General features: G+C 38.2%; 1 protein-coding gene and 1 pseudogene across 1 annotated transcript in view; both read right to left on the reverse strand.

Annotated features, from left to right (window-relative positions):
- ARHGAP32 (Rho GTPase activating protein 32) overlaps nt 1-26879 on the reverse strand; it is a 267370-nt gene that overhangs the window by 209147 nt on the left and 31344 nt on the right. The gene's annotated exons all lie outside the window — the stretch shown is intronic.
- The window catches only part of LOC137231189 (pre-mRNA-splicing factor 38B pseudogene), a 45331-nt pseudogene continuing 27447 nt past the window's right edge, over nt 8996-26879 (reverse strand).

The following is a 26879-nucleotide window of genomic DNA, read 5'->3' on the forward strand; positions in this document are numbered from 1 at the left end:
TCACGGGCTGCCCCCAGACAAGGACTGAGTGCCACAGGGATATAAAGGCAAGCCTGTCCCTGGGAACAGGTAACTTTGGCTCAATGGTTCCCCACTGGCTTTGCCAAAACTCTGAAAACTATGCCACAGTCTGGGGCTCTTCCTACCCACCTTCCTTTGCTTCTGTCTCCCTCACAGAGGTCAGATCTGCACAGATCTCTTCCAGCTGGAGGGATGGACTTGCTCTGGACTGGGCTATGAATTACTCAAATATATCCATTTATCAAAACAGAGAACTGTACACCTAAGACATGCATTTTACTATATAAAAGTTATACTTCAATCTAAAAAGATATATGCTAAATAAATAGCAATGCTACTAAAAAGAGTCCTTATCTTCTGAAGACAAGCATTGTGTATGAAAATAGTTACTGATGAAATGATACGATGGCAGAGATTTGCTTCTAAACAATCCTGGGTGGTGGGAGCAGCTTTGTGGATAAAGCAAAATTGGTCATATATTAAAAACTGTTGAAGCTAGGTAAGGGGTCCGTGAGAATTCATTATGTTTACTCTCTACTTCTGTACGTATTTGAAAATGCCCATAATAAAAAGATATTTGAACTAACCTATTCTTGGCAGTGAATACAAAACAACAGGAATGCTAATACATAATTGGTCTGAGTACAAATGGGTACAACCTCTTTAGAGATCAATTTGTTTAAACCTTCTAAACCTAAGGCTACACACGCTCTTCAACCCAGCAACTCACTTTTAGGACACCATAACAAACTCACACACAAGTAAACGTTAAAGGCTGTTCCACGCAGCGGAGTTAGCAAAAAATTTGCAATAATCTAAATATCTCTGAGATAATGGATGAAGTAATTGTGGAATACTCACACAGTGAAAATATACACAATAGTTAAAATGAATTGTATCTTCATATAGCTGCATGACTATCAAAAAATGATGAGGGGGCTTCCCTGGTGGTGCAGTGGTTAAGAATCCACCTGCCAGTGCAGGGGACATGGGTTCAAGCCTTGGTCCAGGAAGATCCCACATGCTGCAGAGCAACGAAGCCCGGGCGCCACAACTACTGAGCCTACACTCTAGAGCCCGCGAGCCACAACTACTGAGCCCATGTGCCTAGAGCCCGTGCTCCACAACAAGAGAAGACACCGCAATAGAAGCCCATGCACCGCAAGGAAGAGTAGCTCCCGCTCACTGCAACTAGAGAAAGCCCGTGCACAGCAATGAAGACCCAACACGGCCAAAAATAAATAAATAAATAAATTTATTTTAAAAATGAGAAAAAAGCTGCAGAGTAACAAATATGATACTTGTTATATAGTTGTAATAGGTACCAAGAAATGGTACATATTATTTATGGCTAGATGTATGTACTTAATAGAAAGGATATCATGAATGAGTATGACAGTGTACCAAATTCAGGTTAACGGTTACTTCTAGGTAAGAAGAAAGGAAAATAACATCGGGGATTCAACTACCTATGTAATGTTTTAGTTTTATTTTTTTTTAAATATCAAGCAAGTTGGTAAAATATAAGGAATTAATGAAGCTGGTATGTTGGTTTATGCTTCTCTCTATTCTTTCCTGTTTGTTTACAACATTTCAAAATTTTTGGAAAACACGAAACAAAAAACTATAAAGCTACTGCAAGAGTTCAAGAGAGTTTACTACTTGATAACTGACAAGTTATCTAACATTAAAGTTTTCAAATAAGATTTTCTTTTAAGAATCATTTTAATCAATTTCAAACATTACATACTATTTCAGAACTATAAACTATCTCACTTCAAAATACCCACAGTTAAATACTGATTTAAAAGAAGTCCTGCTGACAACACTAATAACACATACTACAAAATATGAATTATGAATAACTAAACCCAAAAATGTAGTCAAAGCATTGTACCGAATAATTTTAAGATTATAAAATACATATGTAAGATGAATAGCCTACTATATCTACATTATTCTTCTTAAAAATATATATCCAAAGTAAATATGGCAAAATGCAAAATTTTATTAAGTTTAGATGATGGGCACATAAGTGCTGTGATTCTCTGTACTTTATGTTTTGAAACCTTTTACGAAGTGGAGAAAAATAAATATAATTGAAATATCTGCAGAAAGAATGGTAAATATATAATATGTATATACATATATATACACATACAGCATTCTAGGAAATTCTTCCCAAAGATCTCCATACTAGCTGTTCAAAAAAGAAAAATATTTATTTTTAATCTTCTACCTGAACGAATCTGGCCACTTTTATACAAACTAAACCACCTCTCCAGAATGGAATGGGGAGAACTACTCAGCATATGATCTTTATGCTTTATGAATTTTATGCTTCTTTAAAGGGGAGGCTCTGTCAGGATAACTGTGTTCTAGGAAAAACAAACAAACAAAACCCAAAGGTAGTTGTTTCTATCTTTGATTCCCCACTTGATCATTACCTTAGTTTTCTAGGTTTAAAGTAGGACTTCACAGGTTTTGATCACTGTAGTGGGTTGAACAGTGGTCCCCCAAAAGATATGTTCATGTCCTAATAGTCACATGCAGTGAATGTTGCATCATTTAGAAAAAAGAACTTTGAAGTTAAAGATCTTGAGATGAAATCATCCTGTATTTCCAGTGGGCCCTAAATCCTGTTGTAAATATCCTTCTGAGACAGAAGAGGAGATTAAGACACAAAGGAGAAGACCATGTAAAGATGGAGGCAGTGACAAGAGTGATGTGGCCACAAGCCAAGGAAGCCTGGAGCTACCAAAACCCGGAAGGGCTAAAGGATCTTACAACCTGTGGAGGGAGTGTGGCCCTGTTGCCACCTTGATTTCAGACTTCTGCCCTCTAGAACCGTGAGGAAATAAATTTCTGCAGCTCTAAGCCACCAGGTTTGTGGTCATTTGTTACAGCAACCACCAGACACCAATACAATCTCCCCTTCCAGACATTCCCCTACCAATTCAACTAGCTACCCAACATGGTACTTGCCATGACTTATCCTTGCTCTGTAGAATCTCAGTCCACATTTCCTGTGCCCCTCCCCAAGCTCTTGCTTGAGCCCCTACCCTTAGATGCTATATGTGTAGATATATATAACCTATTCTGAAACTTGCATCATCTGTAGCAAAAGTAGGTCTGTACCACTTTTGCTGTTATCAGCTGGAATTAAAGGACTGGTAAAGTGACAGGGCACCATGGACACAAATGCAGGTGTGTGGGTAAAAAGTACCATTGAACTTGGTCTTCAAATAAGAGAAAACCAGCCCTGGGTGGTGGTAATATAAAAAGAGAAGCAGGAATAAGTGATATTATTGGAGTACAGAATCTCCAGTCACAGACAATTACAGAATTTCTGAGCATAAGTACAACATGATGTGATTTACAAAAACTAATCGGATTAAAATGTAAAGGCTACATTAAAAGATGTGTTTGAACCTAACATCAATTTATAAATCAGCTGTGTCTTATCAATTCTAATTTCACAGAAACAAAAGTAATTGGATTCTGCAGAAATTCTGACAGTTAAGACTCAACTACTTTCCTCAGTCCAAATCTCCAAGGCCTCAGGCTGTTCTGACCCAACCTACCATCCACAGTTTCAGGTTTGGATGTCATGGCCCTAATCCAAATGATGCAGCTTCTGCACATCCCTGCAAAGTAAGTGTGACAGCAAGAATGCAGAACAGGGGCTTCCCTGGTGGCGCAGTGGTTAAGAATCCGCCTGCCAATGCAGGGGACATGGGTTCGAGCCCTGGTCTGGGAAGATCCTACATGCCGCGGAGCAACTAAGCCCATGAGCCACAACTACTGAGACTGCGCTCTAGAGCCTGTGAGCCACAACTACTGAAGCCCGCGCACCTAGAGCCCGTGCTCCACAACAAGAGAAGCCACCACAATGAGAAGCCCACACACCGGAACAAAGAGCAGCCCCCGCTCGATGCAACGAGAAAGCCTGGGCGCAGCAACGAAGACCCAACACAGCCAAAAATAAAAAATAAATAAAAAATTAAAAAAAAAAAGAATGCAGAACAAAGAACAAGAAATGGCTGGTGGAACAAGGACAGATGTCCCCAGATAGAGGCCATAAAAGGGACTGCAGTGATAGACGTGTACAGGAAAGGTCTGGAGCTAGACCCAGGAACCAGTTTTAACATCTGTGCAGCAAACATTTGCAACATCCCAGAAAACAGATTCAAGTGATGAGTGAAAATCAATTAACTCTACTAAAATCACGGAGTATGTTTAGAGCAGAGACAAAGCTTCTAAATTAATAACATACTGGTTTTAAAGACCATGTTTTAGAAATTAAAAGCTTATATCTCCCTAAAAATCCAAAACTAATTTATCAGCAGATACTGTCACTTTATCTGTAAGACATATCCTGAATCTCACTATTTCTCTCCTCTACACTGCTACCTTAGTCTAAGCCATCATCATCTTTCAACTGGACTAGCAGTTGCTTCTAATCCATCTCCCTTTTTCCATTCCTGCATATCATGATCTGGTATTCATTACCAAAATGGTAGTGAGAGTAATATTTTCAAAATATAAATAAGTGGGACTTCCCTGGTGGTCCAGTGGGTAAGACTCCACACTCCCAATGCAGGGGGTCCAGGTTTGATCCCTGGTTGGGGAACTAGATCCCGCATGCATTCCACAAATAAGAGTTCATATGCTGCAACCAAGAAGTCTGCATGCCGCAACTAAAAGATCCAGTGTGCCACAACTAAGACCCGGAGCAGTCAAAATAAATATAAATAAATATATATATTTTTAATCTAAATAAGCTCATATCACTCATCTATTTAAATTTCTAATGGCTCTTCACCGCCCTGTCATGCTCCGGCCCTGCTGACCTCTCACTTCCCTCCTGGTCCACTGCTTTCCAACCAGAGTAGCTTTTTTGCACCTGCTACATACCCTGTTCGTTCCTTCCCCAGTGCCTCTGCGCTCTCTACTCGTGGGGTCCCTGATTTGGACCCAGCTGCCTCCTCATCCAGGTCTCACCTCAAATGACCACCCCACCCCAGGCCTTCCATAACTAAAACAAACCCTCCTAATCACTTGCCATCACTCTCTGCTCCTAATGATTAGAAACTGGCTAAAGACCATCCATCGCCCAACACTATCTATCCTTTGCATAAGATTGCACCAATTCTGAAATTATCTTCTTGTATTTATTTAACTAGAACATAATTCCCATGAGAGCAGGAACCCAATTTGTACGCACAACTCAGAAATAGGAACTTAATTGTTGCATGCAGTACAAGCACTTTGGTAAACAGTCTGGCATTACTTCCTGAAGTGGAACATTCACATATGCCTAGCAACTAATGCCCTAGGTACATACCTGAGGATTTCCTAATTTCCTAGCTATTCACCTACCTAGTTTCTATACCTAAGAGAAACTCTTGCACAAGTACAACAGAAAACAAGTACAAAAATATTCTTAGAAGCACTGTTCACCATAACAAAATCTGGGAAACTACTCAAATGTCCACAAACAGAAAACTGGATAAATAAATTGTAGTCATAATCATAGAATACATAATCATAGAATACATAGAATACATACATTATAAGATGGATACATTTTAGTGACAATAATATAGATGAATTTTAGCAATGTAATATTAAGAGGAAGAAATTCTAGAGATTAGACAGAGCATCATAATCTTTTTATAAAATTTAAAACTAGTTTTTTAAAAATAAAATATTCTTAGGAATATATAGATGCAATAAAACTATATTAAAAGGAAAGCAAGAGAATGAATATAGGAACCACTGCCTAAACTGTTTACAACTAGGGGTTTATTGTTATTACTATTACAAAACAATATAAAGAAAGTAAAGTAAAAAAGATACAGTCAGTTCATTATTTTGGGCTTGCCCACAGTCCCAATTCAATGGAAATAAAAACCCAGATCTCTGGCTCTATGACACAAGGTTCTCCCAGTGGATGCTTGAATGTTGCCTGGGGCTGTTCAAGTTTTTTTTAAGCCCTTTCTGTAGAATGCTATCATTTATATACAGATATGAATGAAAGCAGATTTTAAAAGTCCTTAAATGAACTCTTTAACAATCAAAAACTAGCTGAGGACCACCCTTCCTCACCCAGCTCCCAGTAGTCTTTATTCTTTTCATAACTCCGAAACATTTCTGCCTGAAAATATGAAACAAATGATTTTCAACACTAAAATATTTATGGAGTCAAGACAATAAGGCAACAATCTGAAAGTATAACAACAGGCACTGGTTAAAAAAATGGGATACAGCCATTCAAGAAAATACCAGGCAGTCCTAAGAAAAGAACCATGAGGGAGACACTTTACATAATGATACAGAATTATGTAAAAAACAAAAAAATGTTTTCAAGGTACAGAACAATACATACAGTAGGTTAGAATTTCTGCTTAAAGGAGGGAGAAGAAAAACATATACATGTAAAATAACTATACTCATACTTGCAGATGCTTAAAATATCTGTAGATGGAGACACAAGGAGTGAATATTATAAACTCTGGTATTTCCTTTGAATTTTGAACATCTGAATTTACTATTCAAAAAATAAATTCTAAAATTTTAAAATCACAGAAGAAGACTATAATGGAAAAACAAATACATTCTGAAGAGCACTGGCATTTTTCAAAGAGAAACTACTCCAAGATAGCTATTCTTATCTTAACTGTGTACACTTGCAATCCGGATGATGAAAATATCGTTCACAAAGAGTGCACTGTTCAGTGGTTCTGACAGATCTTATTTGAAGGTTTTTTAACAACTCTTTTCATGTTCTGAATGCTATATATCTTTTTTTTAATATTTATTAATTTATTTGGCTGCATCGGGTCTCAGTTGAGGCATGCGGGACCTTTAGTTGCAGCATGCGGGACCTTTAGTTGCAGCATGAGGGGTCTAGTTCCCTGACCAGGGATCAAACCAGGGATCCCAGTCCAGGCCCCCGGCACTGGGAACGCAGAGTCTTAGCCACTGGGCCACCAGGGAGATTCCCTGAATGCTATATATCTTACCTACATATAAATAAGATTGGCTTATTTCTCCTTTTATTTACATTTTCTTCTGCTTGAAAAAGATTTATATCTATTATTACCAAAAGTGTAGCAACAACCAGTATCAATTCATGTCCATCTTTTGAATCCCTAGTAAGATAGTTCACCTTTCTAACTGGAAATTAAAAACTGGCCTTACTTGCTTTTTTGATAAGAATTGTGGGGTTTTTCTTTAGTGTTAGATAAGAGTATTTTTATCTAAAATGACCTGCCTGTACACCCAACCACAGACTTCAAAAGTGAAATGGTGACTGTACTTCCTTGTGTGGGACATTTCAAACTAATAAATTTTAAAACAGATAATTAAATCAAAAACCTACCATCTTCACATTACTTTTCAAAATGGAAGTACTATAACAAGTGCCAAGGAATACAAAAAGTTAAAACGGCACATCTTCGGGGGAAGGGTAATTTTAAACATTGTTATATTTATATAAATTTAAATATATTATGGTGTGGGCATTGTAAAAGTCATGTGGATTCTTAGGACAGATATGAAATTTCAAAGACATTTAGAGCTACTTAACTCACCTCTGACATCAGCTATACCTCGACAGAGTGTTTGTGACTTACTAACCTACCATCGCTGGCTTTATTCCAGTTCAGTAAAAATGTATACAAATAATAAAATAGGGTTCTACTTACAAGATCCTTATTCTTTTTTGTTTTCCCAGAAATTTGCATTGAATTTGAAAGTAGTGAAGATAACAGATCAACTAAAATGGCTAGTGTATTTCAAAATATTCCTGATTTTGGTTATCAGTTCTTGCTAGGTTTGAATTACCACTAAATGGTGATGACATATTTATTTATTGTACTTGACAGTACAGTGTATGTAATATTCAGCAGGTATTAGTGCACAAATTGAAAATAATAATATAACCTTTTGCTGATTTGCTATAATGGACAAGGTTTCCATGCTTACTACCTGAGGTTCCTTTAAAGATGACACGTTTGAGTCCAGCCTTTTCATGCCGCCGCCTGGTGAATAACTGCTGACATTCACACACAATGTGTGAGTTGCTATGTAGAACAGGTGACCACTGGTGACCGACCACCTTTATATTTGTATATGCAGACATCAAATAAAAGAATGATAAATCATTTCACACAGATAAAGCAGGCATGTTGCAGTTGCAACCTGTTTTTTAGCCAAGTTTTGTCGAATGACTTCCTCCAAGCAAACACTGGTTGCTCCCTGCTGGAATGCTTTCCCTGCTACTACTCTCCAGTTCTCTATATTTTTTTTTTTTCTTTTTTTTTTCTTTTTTTTTTTTCTTTTTTTTTTCAGTTCTCTATATTTTTGTAGAAGACTATAGCTCAAACGGTACTTCTGTTGCAGTAGCCTCCAGCAGTATACCCCCATGTACAGTACCTGAAAGAGCAAACTATCAGAAGAACCCAGTATTTGCATTTACATTTGCACAAATCTTAATGACAATTTGCAAAATTCCTACACAGCACATTCAGCTTATTCTAAGGCAACTTTCAAGTTAACTGCCTAATTCCTGAGTGTCTATGCCATTTTCTCACCCACTGACTCTAATTAACCGTATATTTTTATATTTCTCTACACAGCTGGAGAGGAGAGGGGGGTAGTGTATGAAGACTCAGAGGGAGTTTCTAAGTCAAATATATTCTATAGGTAATGACCAGAATATTGCCATAACTGTTATAACAAATGAACTGTATATAACTGGATTTTTTTAAATCAGTCATTACTGCAGCACTGTTTTTATAAGTCTATTAGGTACATCTTATTGCCTTCTTAATTCATATTCAGAGGACTCAGGAGAAATAATGTTTTTCTTATTCATTAAAATCCGTATTTCATGGAATGAAGCTAATTATCTCACTTGAGAGATGGAAGGCTAAAAAAGCATCTAAGGAATAAAACTACACCACAAAATGTTAACCATAAAAAGCTTGTAGAAGCATCAAAAGATTATCTAATAAAGCTGGAATCTGCTACTTGAAAACTTCAATATGTAATTTTATTTTACTGAGCCATACTGTGCACTGGTCCTACACTAACATCAATGAGATGACCAGGTACATCCATAGTATAATTTTATTTTTTTTAAAGGATTTAATCCAGTATTTATTCCACACTCATGATCCTTCTCTGTAATCAGAATACAAGTCGTAAGAATAATCTATCAAATAATTTGCTGATAATCTTAAATAATGCAGCATAGCATTACTTTAAATACTTCTCTGTTCTAGATTAAGTTTAAAACCTCAAACAGCAATCTTCATTATCAATAAAAAAAGCTTTCAATTTAAAAAAGGACACTATATCAAGCTGTTTCATAATGTAAGTTTTCCATTTATAAAAATGCTTTGGAAGCTTGAGGCTTACATCTATTTCTCTACTCATCTGCCCCACCCTCTCCCAATTTCACGTTAGTATAGGGTTGCTGCAAGAATGCTAGGCTTTAGACATTAATTTCTCCTTTTATAAAGTACTTTAAAATCTGAAAAATTCAAGAAAAGGATTACATGTCATGTATTTTTTCAAATAAAAAAGGAAAACTTAGTGAATAAATTTTAGTCATACTAACTGTGTCCCTTTGAGGTAGAATGCTAAAAGGACTTTTGATCAAATCACAGCCTAACTGAAACCTTTGCATCAGAAACTAACTTCTCCTAAATTCTCTCTAAAGTTAACTGTGGAGAATATTAGGTTTGACATATTAACAAGAGCCTTCCAAGATAATATACAGTGGACAAGAATGTGAATCCTACAACTGCTGCCTTCATGTACACTGAAAGCATGTAATTCTCCTATAATAGACATCCAAGATCCATTTTCAAAGTTTTTAGCCTTCTATTATGAAAAGCACAGCCATGCTAACTTCAATACCCAAACCATAATCCCACACCTACAAAACAAAAATAGAATTAGTGGCAGTTTACTGCCTTACACAAATTTGACCAACATGGCAACCATGCCAAAGGAATTAAAACATTTTCAGGACATATGTACAGACTGTACATCTCAAAAACAATTAAACAATAAAATGCAAGAATAATCTGTGCATCATGTATCAAACTCAACAGTTGGGTGAAAACATCAATGCAATAAATGGGATTACAAAGGCACTTGCCTACACAAAAGAGGAAATGAAAATGCAGCCTACAGGGAGCTTGAAGAGTGTGTAACTACTGCACCATCTCAACTTGGGAGGAAAAAAAAAAGCAGATTTAATCCAACATTTATAGGATTCAATGTGATCCACTTTTACCAAAGATTTTCACACACTCTCCTCTTTGCTTTGATGCTGTCCTGGCTCTCTGGTTCTGTACTTTGGCTCCTTCGGCGACCACGTTTGTCAGACTGGTCCTTACTATCACTGTGATCTCGTTTGTGGGAACGTTCTTTGCTTCTGCTACGCTTCCTAGATTTTTCTTCGCTGGGGCTATGTTCCCGTTTTCTTGATTTTTCAACACTGTCAGTTCTTCCTTGACTGCCACTTCTACTCCGTTTGATTTTTCTTTACTTTCATTTTTATGTTTACTTGATTTCTCTTTGCTACTGATTCTACTTCGTTTCCCCACATTTCTACTTCTACTCCTATGCTTTCTTTCTCGGAACCTTTTTTGTCATCTCTATGCCGCCTATCAGCTTTGTCTTCTTTATATTTCTTTTCTTCTACCTCACCGCTACTTCTCCGTTCCTTGGACCGCTCTCTTGACCTGTCCTTTTCACAGTCATTACCTCTTTCCTTATCACAGTCACGATCTCATCTTCTACCTCTCTCATTTTCTTTCTCTCTTTCCCGATCCCGATCCTGTCCCTTCTATCCCCTTTCCTATCACGACTTCGACTATGGCTTCTATGTCTTTCCCTACTCCTGCTGTGCCTGCCTTCCAGCCCCCGATCAATATTTCGGGATCTTCGCCTTTCTTTTTCCCTTTCTTTGGCTTCACGCTCTGGTCGCCGGCGTCCTTTCTCTCTTTCTAATTCTCGGTCAAAACTAGAAGACCCATGGCCCTCCCGATGATGGTTTCTACTTCTAGATCTTCTTGGGGACCTCCGTGGACTCAGTGATCTCCTTGGAGGCCCTGAACGCCTGCATTCAACATGTCTATTTCCTCAGCGCTTTCCTTTCCATCTTTCTTGATTTTTCTTGGCCGCGTTTTAATCTGTTGATCAATATTCTTCTGACCTGGAACCGGAATTGGTTGTGCCAAGTAAATAAATAAATAAATAAACTAAAAAAACCAAAAAAAATAGTTACAGAGCTTCAAAAATATTGATCCTAAATATGTTTTAATCTCTAAAAGCAGAAATTATGTCACTTTCTCATGTTCATAACTTCTAATACTATATTATTTTTTATTTTTCTTTAACATCTTTATTGGAATCTAATTGCTTTACAATGGTGTGTTAGTTTCTGCTGTATAACAAAGTGAATCAGCTATACATATATCCCCATATCTACTCCCTCTTGCATCTCTCTTCCACCCTCCCTAATATTATTTTAAATAAAGTATTAATTCAAAATACACCTGCTTTTTAAAAGAAAAAGCGTAAAACAAACTGACTGGATTTCATGACAACTGGATAGATTTAAAATATGTTAGTTAATACTGTCGAATACCTTTGGAAAATTAGAAACATCACAACTATCAAAATACAAAAACATATGCACTCACAGCAACCCATGCATATACTATTATATAATATTATCTACCATTTATTATGTACAAACTATATGATACAAATATCTTCTTAATTCATACATCAACCCTGTATGGTAGCTAGATAATTTTATACCCATTTTACTCATTAGGTAAACAGGCTCAAGAAAGGTTAAAAAACTTGTGCAAAATTATAATACTAGTAAGAAAGAATTCAAATTTAAGTATGACTTACATTAGTTTTATACACTAAGGCATGCTGGGTTTCCTAATGATCCCAAAGAGCATTCTGGTGTTTGCAACGTTTGTTTTTCACTTAGCCATTCATTCATTCCTTTATTTATTTATTTTTTATAAGTTTATGCATTTTATTATCTTTGGCTGCGCTGGGTCTTTGTTACTGCGCACAGCCTCTCTGTAGTTGCGGCGAGCGGGGGCTACTCTTCGTTGTGGTGTGCAGAGTTCTCATTGCGGGGGCTTCTCCTGTCGCAGAGCATGGGCTCTAGGCACGCGGGCTTCAGTAGTTGTGGCACGTGGGCTCAGTAGTTGTGGCTCGCGGGCTCTAGAGCACAGGCTCAGTAGTTGTGGCGCACAGGCTTAGTTGCTCCATGGCATGTGGGATCTTCCCGGACCAAGGCTCGAACCCGTGTCCCCTGCACTGGCAGACGGATTCTTAACCACTGCACCACCAGGGAAGTCCCTCACTTTAAATGGAATTTAAATAGCCATTTAAATTCAACATAGTTCTCTGATATTTGGAACTGAGAGTTTGAAACTTTGTCAAAAAGATCTAGAGCTGAAATTCACTTTAAGATTGAAAACTTCTACATACTATAAGACCTAAAAAATTGCATTTCTGAAAAGAATCACACACGATGAAGACCACACTGTTAACCAGAGAGTTACAAAATCAGTCAGCTACTAAATAATTTGTAAGAATCAAACAATTTTTGTCAGCCCTCAAGTTTAGCATAGACAATGTCATAAGAAAGATAATTTACAGCTAGAGGGAAAGAAACTTCTAAAGACTATATCCTCTATACCACCAAGTATGATCTTAAGCAAAAGCTGCTTGGATATCCTATTATAATCCTATGGTTCCCTAGTTATTCCTTTTCTTAAATATTTCACATTTTCATTTTGCCTGCTCCAGTACATAGCTGATAATAAGTAAATGGTGATGAAAATAGTAAATTTCAGATTTAAAGAAATATAAATCCCCTTTTGCTTACAAATCATTCATCCATTAAACAAATATTTACTGGCCATTTTGCTAAGTCCTAGCTGGTAGGAATACTCCAAAAAACAAAATCCCTGCTCTCTTGGAGTTTATATCCTAATGGGGAAGACAAATGTTCTTAAAAGATGTATTTGTTGGGTAGTGATAAGTGCATAAAGCCTGTTAAAGGGAACGGAGAACGCCTGCTTTACAGTAGGTAACCAGAGAAGCCTCTGTGAGGAGGTGACCTGTGAACAGAGACCTGAATAAACTGAGTGAATTACGTGGGTACCTGTGGAAAGCCCATCTGGGCAGGGGGATCCACAAGTGCAAAGACCCTGGGGCAAGAGCAGCTTGATGGCTAGGGTGTGCAATAGAGTATCAGTGGAGTGACAGGAGAAAAGTCTCCAGAAATAGGGCCAGACCTTGCAGGGCTTTCCAAGTTGTACTAAGAACACCTGAAATAGGAATCTACTAAGGTTTCTGTGAAAGAGGAATATGGCCTTGCTTATATTATAGAGGTTTAACCCAGCTGCTATATAAAGACTAGTTCTGAGCTGGACACAAATCAAACAAGGAGACCAGTTTAGGGCTGTTGCCTTGGTCTAGTCAAGGAGGAAATGGTGATTTTGAGCTAGAGTGGGAGCAATGGAGGAAGTGAGAAATGCCCCAAGCCAAGATCTATTTTGAGGGTAGGGACAACAGAGTTTGCTGATATAGTGGGTATGAGCTGGAGAAAAAGCAGAGTCGCATTTGACCCCAAGGACTTTGATGTTTCAAGGTAACTTTCAATTTTCTCAATCACAGTTCTGACTAATCCTAACTCTTCCCATAAGCTTAGGTAAAATCAATTCACCCTGAATCTCTCATCTTAAGGCCAAACAATCACGGAATTTATTCACAGTCCCTTTGAGGACACAGAGCACCTTTATGTTAAAGGATTCTTCCTTCTAACTTTTATACCCTCTCAGGAATAACTCCTAACAACAAAGCCAAGTAATGGAGCCTTTGCCCTTTCATGTCCTTTCTTTTCTACCCTCTTCTCATTTCTCATGACCCAGTAAGAAAAAAAGCTGCACAGTGAGGAAGCACTGAGTGAAAACTTCAGCGATGGTCTTTCTTCAATCAATGACTTCCCAGGCAGCTGGGTTTACTAATCATCTCCTGTTCCGCCAACACCACGTATCTACAAAAGTCACTAACCCGTGCGTTCATGCAGGCTTAAGGTCACTCTGATACAAAGACAGGCGAGATGTAATATAACCAGCTGCCTTTTCAGAGAACTTATTTTAAACACATGCACACATATATCTAACAAACACAATTAAGACTTTTCAATAGTGCAATAAAATGTTATCTCCATAATTTTTAAAAGCCCCAGCATATTATACTACCTTGTTGGTTAGTACAGACTGACTTTCTTCTTTCCTGTGTGTTCTTTCTACCTCCAGCTTTTGCCCTTTTCCAAAATCATATTCTTCTGTAGCAAATATTTTTTGTGAGCATTTACTCTGTGTTAAGACCTGTAGTAAGCACTCCACTGCAAAATGTCATTTATGCCTCACAACAGCTCTCTAAGTACTATCATTACCACCACTTTGCAGATGAGTAAACCCATGATTGACCAGATTACCAAGAGTGACAGAGCCAGGAGGTGTCCCTGTACTGAAGACTCCACAGTTCATGCTCCTACCTACCATTAATTATCTCTTAGTCCCTCTAGGAAACCTTCCTAAAATACAAATTGAATGATATCAGTTCCTGCTCAAATAAAATACCTCCAAGTGTTTTCAAACGCCTACAAAATAGAGTACAAACTCCTTAGCACATCAGCCTTAACATCATCTCCAATTAATCCTCCTCATTCCCCACATTACTGCCAACACACACTACTGGCCATTTTCCAAATACGTTCCATACTATTCCACCTGTGTTGTTCTCACATTAATCCATCAAACCAGTCTCAGTCTGCGGACACCAAGCCATCTCTCTAAAATCCAACTCAAATGCCACTCTTCCTGAAATTTTTTTCCAAAAAACTTACAAGACATACACACACAATTTTTTTTTTTTTTTTTTTTTTTTTTGCGGTACACAGGCCTCTCACTGTTGTGGCCTCTCCCATTGCGGAGCACAGGCTCCAGACGCACAGGCTCAGCGGCCATGGCTCACGGGCCTAGCCGCTCCATGGCATGTGGGATCTTCCCGGACTGGGGCACGAACCCGTGTCCCCTGCATCGGCAGGCGGACTCTCAACCACTGTGCCACCAGGGAAGCCCCCCACACAATTTTTTTTTAAATAGATTTTTCCCTCTTGGAGACCCCACAGCATTTTGTAGTTTTTCAGGCAACTATCATTCTACCTTGTTCATACAAATTTCTTCTCTCACCTCTCAGACTATATAAATTCCAGGGCAGGGACTGTTTTTTATAATCTTCATTTCCTACCTATCACCTGCACATAAAATGTTTGTAGAATTAATTCTGGGCATAAAACTTAAATTTTTAAAGATGCAGGTCCCACTTGCCAGTTATACTAATTGAGATTACCATCTTAAGATGTGACTTTCAGATAACCAACCCCATCAAATATCAATACCTAAACCAAGTTGTTTAATTCTTGTAAGCACATTCTCCCCATTTATAGCTAGTCAACAAGATCAAACTCTTCCCTACTCAAAAGGGAGCATATAACAGCATGATACAAGTGGAAATAACTGGACACCATTAAGTTTACAAAATATTTCTTTACAGATTTTAATTTTACATTTTCTATATATGAATAATATATTCTTGAAAATATATCTATGCGATATACCTTAAAGACAGGAATTGCAATAGTAGCAATCTAGCTTTTATAATATTAATAATACAAACTAACCCTGAAATACCACTTAAATTCACTAAGTGCTACCAGAAGTAACTGTTTTTAATGATGTGACAGAAAAACGTTTTTTCTTAGTATAATTTAAATGCCTCCTTTAAAGAGCAGCAAAGAATGTGCAGTCATTTTTAATCTACCATACCACAGCTCTACTTGGAACCCTGAGGCCAACTAGTTCCACCATGTGTCACATTCCTGTCACCTCCCTTGATCACTGCCCCTCAAGGCAAGCTCTTGCAACACACCGAGAATGTACCTCCTCCCAGCCCTATACAGGGCTACAGTGGTAGGAACTCAATATCACAAACAAACAACTGAGGGATTTGGACTGTTAAAGACAGTCATGGTATGAAATAAAATACACTGTTCAATAAACAGTAATTTCCAAAATTATTTCTAACTACCTACAAATATGTATAAAAAGAAGTCTAGACTGATCTTCCTGAATATTAATGAGTTACTTTTGAGTAGTAAGATTTTGGATATACCCTCCATACCACCAGGTTTTTTATAATGGGCATATATAATATTTTTAAGGAATAAAGTGACTCTTTTAAAATGAAGAGTATTCAGCACCAGACCCACCCCCACTAAGAGCACACACAAACCCACATTCTCCCATGACAGTTTCATTCACTTCAGGCTTTATCTACCACTTCTGTAGACATGATTACAAATCTATATTCTTAACATGCCTGGCCACCCCTATTCCCTACTCGCCAAGTCCCAGTTCCCCATTGCTAACTGCTTCCTAAAAGGAATCAACTGAATTTTCCACTGGCAATGCAAACGAAATAAATCATATATAAAATCCCACTTGTCCACATACACTAGCACACCCTCTTTATTTCCCAATGTGCATTAGGAACAAGAAGTGCAATAAGTCCCCAAGTCACTCAAGTTTAAAACCTAAAAGTTGTCTTTAACTTGGACCTCTCTCCCTTACCCCACATACAAAATTATCAAGCCTGCCATGCCACCTCTGTAAGCATTTGACATCTAATATTTCATTCCTACAACACCACACTAGTTACAGTCTTCATCATCTACATTCTGAAACACCACTAACAATCACAGGTCAAGCAATAAAGATGATAAAGTTTACTATCCTCAATACAAAACATAAAACACCGCACAGGAGTGAACAACAAATATTTTTTGATGGAAGGAAGGAAAGAAGGAGGGAGGGGAGGGGAAGGGAGGGGAAGGGAAGGGAAGGGAGGGGAGGGGGAGGGGAGGAGATGGGAGGGGAGGGGAAGGGAGGAAAAAATAGTCTTCCCACTTCCCATCTCTTCTTCCTCCAGCAAATCATTCTGCAGTTATTCAATCTTCCTAAAACATAGCTCTAATCAGGTCACAAAAGCCATCACTTAGCAATGTCACATGAATAAAATAAAAACTCAACTTGGCATTCAAACCATTCCAACATGGGGACTCTTCCTCTCTCCTCTGCTTTATTACCCCAAATTCTATTCCACTACACACATAGATGATCTATTTTCCAATCTCTGTCTTTGCTCATGTACCGCATGAAATACCATCTCATAGTTTTACTTCTCAAAATCCTATTTATCCTTCAAAGCTCAGTGAAAATGTCACTTCTCCATCGCAACAAACCCAAAGCAATCTGCAATCTTCCTTGTATTAGAGCACTCACAGCACTTTGTAACTTTCTTGTGTCACTTAACACATACTGATCTGTAATTAAAATATTTATAAATATATTACATTCACCACCAAATGAATTTTAAGTTTCCTGTAAACAAGAACCACAACTTTTATTTACTTATCTCCCATTCACCCAACATAATGCCTAGCATAATGACATAAAGGACTCCAAGAAATGAGAGAACTACTCATCAATAATAATAAAACACAACAGCAGTAGCAGCTAAATTTGCGTGCTTTATATATGCCAGATACTACTTTAATATACATATAATTTCATTTATTTCTCACAACAACTTGAGAAAGGTACTGTTTTATCTCCATTTTACAGAAAAGAAAACTGAGGCAGAGAGATAATTAACTTACTTGAGGTTTAACACTATAATATTCTTCAATTAGATAAACAATTCTACAATTAACATCTTTCTATATATAGCTAGTGCCTTACTTTGGACTACTTCATTAGATTCTAAAAATTATAACACTGAGTCAAAAGTATACACATTTTGATGGTTCTTATACTTTTAAATGCTTTCTAAAAGGATTAACCATTTTATAAACCCCCAACAATGTATGAGGATAACAATTTTACTGCCTCCTTGTCAGCCCAGTATGTCACTATCATTTTCCCACTCTCTTAGTTCAAATTGGCAAAGGATGACATGCATAATTCTTATCTTAAATAATAGTACTCTTAAGGCTTATGACCAGTGTTTTGGGGTAGTTATTGCTATTCTCATAAATGATGTTTTAAGAGATACTCTGCCTGAATAATTTACTGGGAATTATTTCATAATATTTACATAGACAAAAGGAAATCAAGCTCTGAACCTATTCAAATATTCTTTAAACCTTTGATAATATGCTATTCATTCATGTATTCAACAAAACTTTATTGACAGCTCACCAGGATCAGGTATGATACTAGTCCCTGGTCAAATCAATAAAATACAATCCCTACCTTCAAAAGGATCACAGTTCTTTAAACATCAAAGTAACTTGAGCTTGGGTGAGTTGGTTCATGAATCAGAAACTGACTTAAAGAGGGGTCGCTCTCAAGTCAGTTTTAGAACTGATTCCAACTGGAAGTATTTAAATTTCACACAGAGTTCAAGATGGCACTGTAGAAGGACGTGCTCTCACTCCCTCTTGTGAGAGCACTGGAATCACAACTAACTGCTGAACAATCATCGACAGGAAGACACTGGAACTCACCAAAAGAGATACCCCACATCCAAAGACAAAGGAGTAGCCACAATGAGATGGGAGGAGGGGCACAATCACAATAAAATCAAATCCCGTAACTGCTGGGTGGGTGACTCAAAAACAGGAGAACACTTATACCACAGAAGTCCACCCACTGGAGTGAAGGTTCTGAGCCCCACGTCAGGCTTCCCAACCTGGGGGTCCAGCAAACAGAGGAGGAATTCCAAGAGAATCACACTTTGAAGGCTAGCAGGATTTGACTGCAAGACTTCGACAGGACTGGGGGAAACAGAGACTCCACTCTTGGAGGGCACACACAAAGTAGTGTGCTCATCGGGACCCAGGGGAAGAAGCAGTGACCCCATACGAGACTGAACCAGACATACCTGCTAGTGTTGGGAGGGTCTCCTGAAGAGGCAGGGGTGGCTGTGAGGACAAGGACACTGGCAGCAGAAGTTTTGGGAAGTACTCCTTGGCATGAGCCCTACCAGAGTCCGCCATTAGCTCCACCAAAGAGCCCGGCTAGGCTCCAGTGTTGGGTCGCCTCAGGCCAAACAACCAACTGGGAGGGACCCAGCCCCACCCATCAACAGTCAAGTGGATTAAAGTTTTACTGAGCTCTACCCACCAGAGCAACAGCCAGCTCTACCCACCACCAGCCTCTCCCATGAGGAAACTTGCACAAGCCTCTTAGACAGCCTATCCACCAGAGGGCAGACAGCAGAAGCAAGAAGAACTACAATCCTGCAGCCTGTGGAACAAAAACTACATTCACAGAAAGATAGACAAGATGAAAAGGCAGAAGGCTATGTACCAGATGCAGGAAAAAGATAAAACCCCAGAAAAACAACTAAATGAAGTGGAGACAGGCAACCTTCCAGAAAAAGAAATCAGAATGATGATAGTGAAGATGATGCAGGACCTCGGAAAAAGAATGGAGGCAAAGATCGAGAAGATGCAAGAAATGTTTAACAAAGACCTAGAAGAATTAAAGAACAAACAAACAGAGATGAACAATACAATAACTGAAATGAAAACTACACTAGAAGGAATCAATGGCAGAATAACTGAGGCAGAAGAACAGATAAGTGACCTGGAAGACGGAATGGTGGAATTCACTGCTGCGGAACAGAATAAAGAAAAAAGAATGAAAAGAAATGAAGACAGCCTAAGAGACCTCTGGAAAAATATTAAACGCAACAATATTCACATTATAGGGGTCCCAGAAGGAGAAAAGAGAGAGAAAGGACCTGAGAAAATATTTTAAGAGATTATAGTCGAAAACTTCCCTAACATGGGAAAGGAAATAGCCACGCAAGTCCAGGATGCGCAGCGAGTCGCATACAGGATAAACCCAAGGAGAAACACGCCGAGACACATAGTAATCAAATTGGTAAAAATTAAAGACAAAGAAAAATTATTGAAAGCAGCAAGGGAAAAACGACAAATAACATACAAGGGAACTCCCATAAGGTTAACAGCTGATTTCTCAGCAGAAACTCTACAAGCCAGAAGGGAGTGGCATGATATACTTAAAGTGAATAAAGGGAAGAACCTACAACCAAGATTACTCTACTCTGCAAGGATCTCGTTCAGATTCGATGGAGAAATCAAAAGCTTTACAGACAAGCAAAAGCTAAGAGAATTCAGCACCACCAAACCAGCTATACAACAAATGCTAAAGGAACTTCTCTAAGTGGGAAACACAAGAGAAGAAAAGGACCTACAAAAACAAACCCAGGGCTTCCCTGGTGGCGCAGTGGTTGAGAGTCCGCCTGCCAATGCAGGGGACACGGGTTTGCGCCCCAGTCCAGGAAGATCCCACATGCCGCGGAGCGGCTGCGCCTGTGATCCATGGCCACTGAGCCTGCGCGTCCGGAGCCTGTTGCTCCGCAACAGAAGAGGCCACAACAGTGAGAGGCCCGCATACCACAAAAAAAAAAAACCCAAAACAATTAAGAAAATGGTCATAGGAACATACATATCGATAATTACCTTAAACGTGAAGGGATTAAATGCTCCAACCAAAAGACACAGGCTTGCTGAATGGATACAAAAAAAAGACCCATATATATGCTGTCTACAAGAGACCCACTTCAGACCTAGGGACACATACAGACTGAAAGTGAGGGGATGGAAAAAGATATTCCATGCAAATGGAAATCAAAAGAAAGCTGGAGTAGCAATACTCATAACAGATAAAATAAACTTTAAAATAAAGAATGTTACAAGAGACAAGGAATGACACTACATAATGATCAAGGGATCAATCCAAGAAGACTTAACAATTATAAATATATATACACCCAACATAGAAGCACCTCAATACATAAGGACACTGCTAACAGCTATAAAACACGAAATCGACAGTAACACAATAATAGTGGGGGACTTTAACACCTCACTTACACCAATGGACACATCATCAAATTAATAAGAAAACACAAGTTTTAAAGGATACACTAGACCAGCGAGATTTAATTGATATTTATACGACGTTCCATCCAAAAACAGCAGATTACACTTTCTTCTCAAGTGTGCATGGAACATTCTCCAGGATAGATCACATCTTGGGTCACAAATCAAGCATCAGTAAATTTAAGAAAAGTGAAATCATATCAAGCATCTCTTCTGACCACAACACTATGAGATTAGAAATGAATTACAGGGGAAAAAAACATAAGAAACACAAACACATGGAGGCTAAACAATATGTTACTAAACAACCAAGAGTTCACTCTAGAAATCAAAGAGGAAATCAAAAAATACGTAGAGACAAATGACAATGAACACACGACAATCCAAAACCTATGGGATGCAGCAAAAGCAGTTCTAAGAGGGAAATTTAGAGCAATACAAGCCTACCTCAAGAAACAAGAAAAATCTCCAATAAACAATCTAACCTTACACCTAAAGGAACTAGAGAAGGAAGAACAAACAAAACCTAAAGTTAGCAGAAGGAAAGAAATCATAAAAAGAGCAGAAATAAATGAAATAGAAACAATGAAAACAACAGCAAAGATCAATACAATTAAAAGCTGGTGCTTTGAGAAGATAAACAAAATTGATAAACCATTAGCCAGACTCATCAAGAAAAAGAGGGAGAGGACTCAAATCAATAAAATTAGAAATGAAAAAGGAGAAGTTACAACAGACACCACAGAAATACAAAGCATCCTAAGAGAGTACTACAAGCAACTCTATGCCAATAAAATGGACAACCTGGAAGAAACAGACAAATTCTTAGAAAGGTATGACCTTCCAAGACTGAACCAGGAAGAAATAGAAAATATGAACACGCCAATCACAAGTAATGAAATTGAAACTGTGATTAAAAATCTTCCAACAAACAAAAGTCCAGGACCAGATGGCTTCACAGGTGAACTGTATCAAACATTTAGAGAAGAGCTAACACCATCCTTCTCAAACTCTTCCAAAAAATTGCAGAGGAAGGAACACTCCCAAACTCATTCTATGAGGCCACCATCACCCTGATACCAAAAACAGACAAAGATACTACAAAAAAAGAAAATTACAGGGCTTCCCTGGTGGCGCAGTGGTTGAGAGTCCGCCTGCCGATGCGGGGGACACAGGTTCGTGCCCCGGTCCGGGAATATCCCACATGCCGCGGAGCAGCTGGGCCCATGAGCCATGGCCGCTGAGCCTGCAAGTCCAGAGCCTGTGCTCTGCAACAGGCGAGGCCACAACAGTGAGAGGCCCACGTGCCACAAAAAAAAAAAAAAAAAGAATAAAGAAAATTACAGACCAATATAACTGATGAATATAGATGCAAAAATCCTGAAGAAAATACTAGCAAATGGAATCCAACAACACATTAAAAGGATCATACACCATGATGAAGTGGGATTTATCCCAGGGATGCAAGGATTCTTCAGTACATGCAGATCAATCAATGTGATACACCACATTAACAAACTGAAGAATAAAAACCATATGATCATCTCAATAGATGCAGAAAAAGCTTTTGACAAAATTCAACACCTATTTATGATAAAAACTCTCCAGAAAGTGGGCATAGAGGAAACCTACCTCAACATAATAAAGGCCATATACAACAAACCCACAGCAAACATCATTCTCAATGGTGAAAAACTGAAAGCATTTCCTCTAAGATCAGGAACAAGACAAGGATGTCCACTCTAGCCACTATTATTCAACGAAGTTTTGGAAGTCCTAGCCATGGCAATCAGAGAAGAAAAAGAAATAAGAGGAATACAAATTGGAAAAGAAGAAGTAAAACTCTCACTGTTTGCAGATGACATGATACTATACATAAAGAATCCTGGGCTTCCCTGGTGGCACAGTGGTTGAGAGTCCGCCTGCCGATGCAGGGGACACGGGTTCATGCCCCGGTCCAGGAAGAGCCCACATGCTGCAGAGCAGCTGGGCCCGTGAGCCATGGCCGCTGAGCCTGCGCGTCCGGAGCCTGTGCTCCGCAGCGGGAGAGACCACAGCAGTGAAAGGCCCGCGTACCGTAAAAAAAAAAAAAAAAAAAAAAAAACAGAATCCTAAAGATGCCACCAGAAAACTACTAGAGCTAATCAACGAATTTGGTAAAGTTGCAGGATACAAAATTAATGCACAGAAATCTCTTGCATTCCTATACACTAATGATGAAAAATCTGAAAAAGAAATTAAGGGAACTCTCCCATTTACCACTGCAACAAAAAGAATAAAATACCTAGGAATAAACCTACCTAAGGAGGTAAAAGACCTGTACTCAGAAAACTATAAGACACTGATGAAAGAAATTAAAGATGGTATCAACAGATGGAGTGATATACCATGTTCCTGAATTGGAAGAATCAATATTGTGAAAATGACTATACCACCCAAAGCAATCTACAGATTCAATGCAATCCCTATCAAATTACCAATGGCAGTTTTTACAGAACTAGAACAAAAAATCTTAAAATTTGTATGGAGACACAAAAGACCCCAAATAGCCAAAGCAGTCTTGAGGGAAAAAAATGGAGCTGGAAGAATCAGACTCCCAGACTTCAGACTGTACTACAAAGCTACAGTAATCAAGACAATATGGAACTGGCACAAAAACAGAAACATAGATCAATGGAACAGGATAGAAAGCCCAGAGATAAACCCACACACCTATGGTCAACTAATCTATGACAAAGGAGGCAAGGATATACAATAGAGAAAAGACAGTCTCTTCAATAAGTGGTGCTGGGAAAACCGGACAGCTACATGTAAAAGAATGAAATTAGAACCCTCCCTAACACCATACACAAAAATAAGCTCAAAATGGATTCGAGACCTAAATGTAAGACCAGACACTATAAAACTCTTACAGAAAAACATAGGAAGAACACTCTGACATAAATCACAGCAAGATCCTTTTTGACCCACCTCCTAGAGTAATGGAAATAAAAACAAAAATAAACAAATGGGACCTAATGAAACTTCAAAGCTTTTGCATAGCAAAGGAAACCATAAACAAGACAAAAAGACAACCCTCAGAATGGGAGAAAATATTTTCAAACGAATCAACGGACAAAGGATTAATCTCCAAAATATATAAACAGCTCATGCAGTTCAATATTAAAAAAAAAAACAACCCAATCCAAAAATGGGCAGAAGACCTAAATAGACATTTCTCCAAAGAAGACACACAAATGGCCAAGAAGCACATGAAAAGATGCTCAACATCACTAATTATTAGAGAAATGCAAATCAAAACTACAATGAGGTATCACCTCACACCAGTTAGAATGGGTATCAATAGAAAATCTACAAACAACAAGTACTCGAGAGGGTGTGGAGGAAAGGGAACCCTCTTGCACTGTTGGTGGGAATATAAATTGATACAGCCACTATGGAGAACAGTATGGAGGTTTCTTAAAAAACTAAAAATAGAATTACCATATGATCCAGCAATCACACTACTGGGCATATACCCAGAGAAAACCATAATTCAAAAAGACACATGCACCCCAATGTTCATTGCAGCGCTATTTACAATAGTCAGTTCATGGAAGCAACCTAAGTGTCCATCAACAGACAAATGGATAAAGAAGATATGGTACATATATACAATGGAATGTTACTCAGCCGTAAAAAAGAATGAAATTGGGTCATTTGTAGAGACGTGGATGGATCTAGAGACTGTCATACAGAGTGAAGTAAGTCAGAAAGAGATAAACAAATATCGTATATTAACGCATGTATGTGGAACCTAGAAAAATGGTACAGATGAACCAGTTTGCAGAGCAGAAGTAGAGACACAGATGTAAAGAACAAACGTATGGACACCAAGTGGGGAAAGTGGCGTGGGGTGGAGGTGGGGGTGGAATGAATTGGGAGATTGGGATTGACATGTATACACTGAGATGTGTACAAAACTGATGACTAATAAGAACCTGCTGTATAAAAAAATAAATTAAAAATTAAGAAAAAAAAGGTTAAAATGCTAAAAAAAAAAGAAAAAAATTACTGTTATCACTATTACTCGTTTCTCCACATACTTCTAAAATCCTGGCTGAATCTTCCCTCTCCTCCTTTTCTTGTGCTCCACACCCCAAACAATACGCTGATGACTCAGGCTATAGTGACCTATGACCCCAAGGTTCCTTCTGCTCTATCTGTGCTTAGACACACCCTCGTGTACTTCTGTACTGTGTGCCTACTATGTACCACCTGCTGTGCAAGACATAGTGTACAGTGAGTAAAGCTGACATGGTCTCTGCCCTCCTGGAGCCTGGAGTCCACTGCCTCTCTCACAGTCATTTAGCCAACCAAGAGAATAGGGTAACACAATGCCGCTCAGATTACCTCTTACAACAAATGCTGTAGTGCAAGGATGACAATAATACACTAAATTAGATAAGGAAAATAATAGGATGCCATTAAGATAAGGGACAAAGTCAAAAGAGAACCATTCTGAAATTCATTTAAAACAACAAAAAATTTCCTAGAAAACCTATAATAAGTCAAACAACTACAAGGTTAAAAATATAAAGACACTACTGAGACAAAAAAAAAACACTGACCACTGACCAATCTACAAGGTAAAAAATCGGATACGGGTATGAAAGAACAACATATTCCAACATATTTTTTTAGCTTTTTAGAAAAAAGATCATATAGAATAAAGGAAAATATGTATATCAGAGTGGAAATGAACTCAGAGGGCTTAATTTTAAAGGATTTCATACATTTATAAAAAGCACTGAATTGGCATTAATATTGAAATTTTCATTACTAGTAGATACTCAAGAAAAGAGGTGCTCATGCCAAACCATAAGTGCAGGCTCCCAGCTGAGACCCTGCTGCTGACTCAGAGTCACATGAGCAGAGTGGTTTCCCAAAGCACACTCATTTTCTACCACACAAAAATCTATCCCAAACTGTTTTTCACTATGTGGCATTCTTGAAGGGTTGCGACTCAAGAGAAAGACTGTAAGAAACATAGCCAGCTATACATGATATCAAATGTATTCCTTTGAGAAATATGACTAAATAAGGAAACAAATGAACTAACAGGAACACTTGATACCTATCCAAACCTCTCAGCCCTTTAAAGAAATTGTTTCCTTTTTTTGTACTGAAGTATAATTGATTTATAGTATTATATTAGTTTCAGGTGTACAGCATCATGGTTCAGTATTTTTATAGATTATACTCCACCTAGTTATTATAAAATAATGGCTATATTTCCTTGTGCTGTACAATCTATCCTTGTTGCTCATCTATTTTATACACAGTAGTTTGTACCTCTTAATCCCATACCCCTATCTTGCCCCTCCCCTTTTCCCTCTCCCCACCAGTAACCACTAATTTGTCTTCTATACCTGTGAGTCTGTTTGTTTTGTTATAGACATTCATTTATTTGTTAGATTCCACACATAAGTGATAACATATAGTATCTGTCTTTCTCTGTCTGACTTATTTCACTAAGCATAATACTCTCTAGGTCCATCTGGGTTGCTGCAAATGGCAGAATTTTATTGTTTTTTATGGCTGAGTAGTATTCCATTGTATATACATACCACAGCTTCTTTATCCATTCATCATCTGTTGATGGACACTTGGGTTGCCTCCGTACCTTGACTATTATACATAACGCTGTTGTGAACACTGCGGTGCATGTATCTTTTTGAATTTGTGTTTTTAAAAATTGCTTCCTTGT

This window comes from Pseudorca crassidens, chromosome 9 (genome assembly GCF_039906515.1).
Source record: "Pseudorca crassidens isolate mPseCra1 chromosome 9, mPseCra1.hap1, whole genome shotgun sequence".
Taxonomy (NCBI): domain Eukaryota; kingdom Metazoa; phylum Chordata; class Mammalia; order Artiodactyla; family Delphinidae; genus Pseudorca; species Pseudorca crassidens.